General features: G+C 31.6%; 1 protein-coding gene across 1 annotated transcript in view; it reads right to left on the reverse strand.

Annotated features, from left to right (window-relative positions):
- Positions 1-307: 307 nt before the first annotated feature.
- LOC111085182 overlaps positions 308-6283 on the reverse strand; it is a 27383-nt gene continuing 21407 nt past the window's right edge. Inside the window, exon 4 of the mRNA XM_022382647.1 lies at positions 308-1397. The gene's annotated coding sequence lies outside the window, so the exon portion shown is untranslated. The remainder of the gene's footprint in view (positions 1398-6283) is intronic.

Raw genomic sequence — 6283 nt, forward strand, 5'->3', positions numbered from 1 at the left:
TGTATTTTGGATAACGTCAGTTCTTGCAAACATCGCAATTGTGTTTGTTTCGTCAGTGTTTGTAAATGCATATATAACCATTGTTTATATGAAAATTTAATAAGTAGAAACTAGACATGCATCGTAAATAGAACTATTTATGTAAATCAGTAATTAGCTTCAATAGAGAAGTCTTAAACGCTGTTTAATTCACAAGCTCCACACATTCTGTTTTGCATTTCTAAATACACGAATCGTTTCTGCAGCTTTGGTTACTTTGATATTTTATGTGCACACAAATATCTCTAGAGTTTAAAAGTTAGGTACATTTTTTTATCAGCGAGTATAACTTTAACATATTTAAACTAGTCCAAATAAATAAGTATTATGGAAAATCATCTAGTGTGTATTTAGATTGTTCTAAACTTTAGCGGAAAATTCCTGATGGTATCAATTTACTGTGAATTATATTTATACTAATAAAAAATCATTTTTATAGGGTAGAAAATTGTCACCTTCTGATCATAAAAATCATATTTTGCATCAAACACACCCCACACTTACACAGCCTAGTTTTATAATGTTCCGGCCAGTTTGTTAAATGATTTCTTAAAGTAACTAACTTGGTCCTCTTCACATCCAAGCTTTATATTGGACAACAATCATAATTTCACGTTTTAAGAGTCTACTAACGTCATCCCATACTTGCTTTTACAAATATTGGAATATTAGTGCAAAGGTTTTAGGACATTCAAGAAACTTTACGTTTTCGTTCAGTTTGAAACTCTTTTAATTTGTATTTTAATTCGTTAAGATTTCCTGAGCTAAATACACGATTTTAAGCAGCCAACAGCTTATTTCGAAAATATTACTGAAAAATGTGATAAATCATAACCAATACACTATTATAACAGGCGAGTAACTGTTGTAAACATTTTAATAGCGCATAACTATTTAAACTACAAAAATGACAAGATGGTTGCCTTGTGGTTAAATATATTGTTTAATAATATTTTGAGAATTATCTAATATTTCTGCGTGATTTATTTATAGGTCGTAGCACTACAGTGTGGAAATAAACAACATAATGATATATATAAATAAGCAATATACAACATTTTGACACAAATTCCCGGTTCGTTTGAAATTATCTTGTGTTTTTGATAACATTAATCAAGCTATAAATTTTTTATTACAGTGAGGTACTTCGTAATGTTTTGGAGTTTATCATTCAGGATCATTTCTGTAATTATATAGATACAAGAAACATCACAAATGTAACTGAAACCATGAAATAACTAGGTTATATTCAATTTAGGTTTAACATAAAATTTAAAGGCCAAATGCGAGAGCGATTTAACCTGTGGAATTAGTCTCTTGCCAATTTCCCACATCGTATAAACGTCGTTCTCGATTATCTGAAAAGACAAATTAAAAATTAGAAATAAATAACTGGTAAACTGTTAGAATCGTTATAATTGCCTTAAAGGATTAATATATACGATTACATGAACGAAATTAATTGGATTTATCAATATCTTCTTTGAACCGTTCTGAACTTTAAAAAATTGTCATAAGTGTCAATATTTTAATTATCAAATGAAATTTAAAAAAATATTTAATTATAAGTTGTTGAGCTTTTACTATGTAAAACTAACTTGGAGAGGATATATGAATTATTGGTGAAGCATAACAGAAAAAATCAACCCTAAAGTACGTGCTAGAAATTATTTATAATTTTAATCTGTTTTGAGAAACATCATCTTTAAACATTGATTTAATTCTGTTCTGTTCGGTTTCTTTTTTTTTGTCAGTTAATAACTTAATTACCTTAACGAGAAATCAATATGTTTTCAACTCATAAAGTTTGAAATGAAATAAATGTTACGCTAACACAATTATACTTCGGCTTAGTAATATTACTTTCCAAGACAAATATTTAACGAGGCTTTATGTATGGTTTATATTAGTTGCCTTGACGAACTTTCGTATCGAGCCCAAAGTCTTATTAAAAATAATTATTATTATTTTTAAAATGTTCGAGCTAATTTTTCTGTACTCATATGTGGACATTCCTTGTCGTTTGGGGTCAAAGTAATAGGTACTTTCTTCTCGTGATGTTAATAACTAATATATATATACAAGCATCACCAATGCCTCATTGTGTAGGTTTGTGGTTAAAAACAAATAAACATATAACCTTCTCCGATAAGAAATTTTATTCTAAGTTACTATAATGAAAATAAATAGCTACTTTCGTATTTCTTTGTCCAGTTTTAAAACAAATATAGTAACATAAATTTAATATATACATTATGTATGAAGAACACCATCAACTTGAATAAAACTTTTAACATTATGTAGGAAGGACACCATCAACTTGAATAAAACTTTTAACATTATGTACGAAGGACACCATCAATTTGAATAAATCTTTTAACTTTATGTACGAAGGACACCATCAATTTGAATAAAACTTTTAACATTATGTATGAAAGACACCATCAACTTGAATAAAACTTTTAACATTATATACGAAGGACACCATCAATTTGAATAAAACTTTTAACATTATGTATGAAAGACACATCAACTTGAATAAAACTTTTAACATTATGCATGAAAGACAACATCAACTTGAATAAAACTTTTAACATTATGTATGAAAGACAACATCAACTTGAATAAAACTTTTAACATTATGTATGAAAGACAACATCAACTTGAATAAAACTTTTGACATAAACTAATTAAAAATGGCTCAACAATACCTTAATATTCTTTTGTTATACATGTTAGTGTATGTGTTCGAAACAATTTGAAATATCAAACAGTTTTAACTGAGTAAAACATTTTAATCAGAAAGAAATAGCCTTCAAAACGTCCAGCTAACGCTTTATCCGAATAGGACTTGTTCTAGGCTTTCACTGACTTATCATATTTATAAACATATCATTGTTTTTCAAAGATGAATAACCTCTCGACCTAAACAAAGCATCAGAAAGTGGCACGACAAAGTTTTATCGACTAAGTAAACACTATATGTTGATAGAAAACAAGCGTTTACAATTAAATACCAAAAGAACAAGATAAAGAGCAGGTAAATTCAGATTCCACAGTGTTAGCCTACTAGCCTAGTGGGAAAGTTTAAGGACTTTCAAACTAAAAATCTGGGGTTCCATTCCCCGTACGACCTGGTGGTTAGGGCGCTCGACTCTAATCCCATCATCGAAAATGTTCGACCTTTCAGCCATGGAAACGTTATAATATGAGAGTCATCCAACTATTAGTTGGTAAAAAATAGCTCAAGTTTTGGCGCTGTGTGGTGTTGACAGACTGTCTTCCCTGTAGTCCATCACTTCAAAATTAGGGACGATCAGTGCAGGTAGCTCTCTCGAGTATCTTTGTGCAAAATTAACAGCAAAACAACCAAATAAACCGTTCTCCGCGATGAACAGAGCACATATAGCCCACTGTGTAGTTTGCGCAAAACACAATAACAACAACTTGTTGGTAAAGGTATGTGACGCGTGGTTAATGATATAACTACACGATAAGCGTACTGTGATTCTTTAGTACTGTTTAATTGTTTGATTTTTGCGCAAATCTACACAATGAGTTGATTGCAAACTCGGATTTTAGCAATGTAAGTCCGTAAACGTACTGCTGATCCACTGGAGGACTTATTTGGTACCAATTTTCTGTTCAATTTGTCGAGAGCATTTTCACATGCGATACCAACAGAAACATCAAATATATTTTATGATTCATTCAAACCGACATTTCTTACTTGTAACACTTATTTTTTTTCTCATTGGTTTATATATCAAATTTGGGCCTTAAATATAATTTTAGAATTGGCCGTACTCCTCTGACCAGTAATCATTTACAGCAATTTTTTTGGATTAAATAAATTACTTCTAGTTGAATTCGCATTTAGGGCTTTCAGCTGCGCAAAGTCGTCAATCATTCTATCCACTTTCAGCTATTTAACGCGCGCTAATTCAATGTGTAGAAACCCAAAACGATCTCAAAAAGCAACAAAGCAGTACACACATCATCAAAATGTTAAGATATGACACAGTACTTGAGAAAGGTCTATTACCGAAGATGTCTTGGTCCACGCTGATAAGACAGAAAAACTAGTTGGAAAAGACTGGTGATAAATCACTGCAGTATTGATGCTACATAATTTTGCGGACTTCACCGATTTTCAGTTACCAGGTGGCTCAAGTAAAGCAAATTTGCTTGTAACCGAACTTGGCCCTCGAAATTTTGTGTCAGCTTCCACTATAATAATTACTAAAGCATTACTCAATTCTATTACCCTGGAGGAATCTTCTGAATCCATCAATCTTTGGCCTTCAGATAACTCAGCAGATGTTATTTAAATTAAATAACTCGCTTTTATTCAAAATTCGCTTTGGTGCTTGAAGGGTTGGGGTGGGTAATAGACCATATAAAAGCATATTTTGTTTCATTGAACTGATCTTGATATTTAGGTAGTGTTAATATTTTGAAGATGGCAAGCTGCTTTCATGGGACAGCGTCTTTGTACTTCAGAAGTGTAGAAGACACATTTATCGCACCAATAACCTTTACCAGTACTACAGCTAACTCAACATTTTTACCTTTGTTTTCGAAATTCGTGTTGTTTTTTACGTTCTTATTCTGTTCCTGAGCTTCGGACGTGTTCCAGTCTCAATAAATAGTCGATAGTTCTGTTAGCTACATGTAAAATGTTCCTATGACACGATAATTTGGGCAAAAAATATCACCCATACACACACACACACATATATATTACATACCTTTATGAATAGAGTGTTGATATGCAAGTATTGTAACCACGCCCGACGGTAGGGTTATTGTTTTTCAACCCTCTGTGTGTATATGTGTGCGAACAGTGTAACTAAAACGTTTTCATCTGATTTTGATCAAATTCTTAAAAAGGGTTTAAGCGTCTACCAAGGGACAATTATGGTGAACGTAGGGCAAAGTTCAAGGTCACAATGAAGGCCAGCCACATAACTTTAAAAGTTTTGTCTGATTTTGACCAAATGTGGTACAAAGGTCGAGTGTCCTCAAGAACCATTTGACTAACTTTGATGAATGTATGTCAAAGGTCAAGGTCACAGTGATGGCCAGCTACATTTGTTAGTGAGAGCAAATTGGGATTTTGAAAGAAAGATCAAACCCGGAGAACAAATTGAGATAGAAATAAGATTTTGGTATATATACATGCATATTCGAGGCCTAGGAATTGTTTGGTATAATTTTAGATCGGTTACTACAAAAGTCAAAAACACTGCAATCTCTCTGTGACATTCTAGTTATGCTATTTATAGTAATCAGTAACTTTAAGAGGTATAGTGATGATAAGAAGGCTAGTTAGTATAGCTTAATTCAAGTTTTATAACAAAAGAAGGGGAAAAGATGAGGTATCGTAACGTCACGTCAGATATTGAATCTTGATCTCTTTGTTTAAATAATTATTAAGATTGTTCAATATTTTAAAGGTTATAATATGTATACTAAACTCCAACATCTATTTTATATGTCAAATTGTCTTTCTGGTTAGGGAATATTGAACATGTAGTTAGATCCTGCTATTAAGCGGGAAATTTAAAATTGGTCCGGCAGAAAACGATGACCACGAAAAATGCACAATTTGTTCATAGAGTAAAATAAAACTGATGTAAAGTAACGTAAGAAATTAATGAATAGATGATTAAATATATATACTTGAATTAACAGAAAACGGCATTAATTGACGTCACTAGACAGAACAAAAAACAAGAAAGATTGCTTGTTGAGCAGCGTTTTACCTTTGAGAACAGAAGACAAACATACGTAAGATTTAAAAACCACAGCGTGAGAAGCGGCTGCACTTCTATAGTTTAACCACCAGCAATTAAATTTATAAGAATTAAGTTGTCTCCCCATCCTCATTTAACAACTGTAAATGTCTCCCTGACATTGGGAAAAACATTAGCCACAAATATATGATACGATAGTTAAGATGTTATATAGATTACCACTATAATTCTGTTTTACACTGGTGATAACTAAGTTCCTCGTTCCTACATCAAGTGTAGGAAGAAATTTAATATATGTACATATAATTACACATATATATAATGTATATAGAAAAATAGAGTTTTATAGTATAAAAATAGTACACATAAGTAAATTTTATCATGTTTTTTATCTAATTCTATTGTTTGTTTGTTTTGAATTTCGCGCAAAGCTGCACGAGGGTTATCTGCCCTAGCAGTCCCTAAGTTAGCAGTGTATAACTAGA

The sequence above is a fragment of the Limulus polyphemus genome, unplaced genomic scaffold (assembly GCF_000517525.1).
Source record: "Limulus polyphemus unplaced genomic scaffold, Limulus_polyphemus-2.1.2 Scaffold266, whole genome shotgun sequence".
Classification (NCBI taxonomy): Eukaryota; Metazoa; Arthropoda; class Merostomata; order Xiphosura; family Limulidae; genus Limulus; species Limulus polyphemus.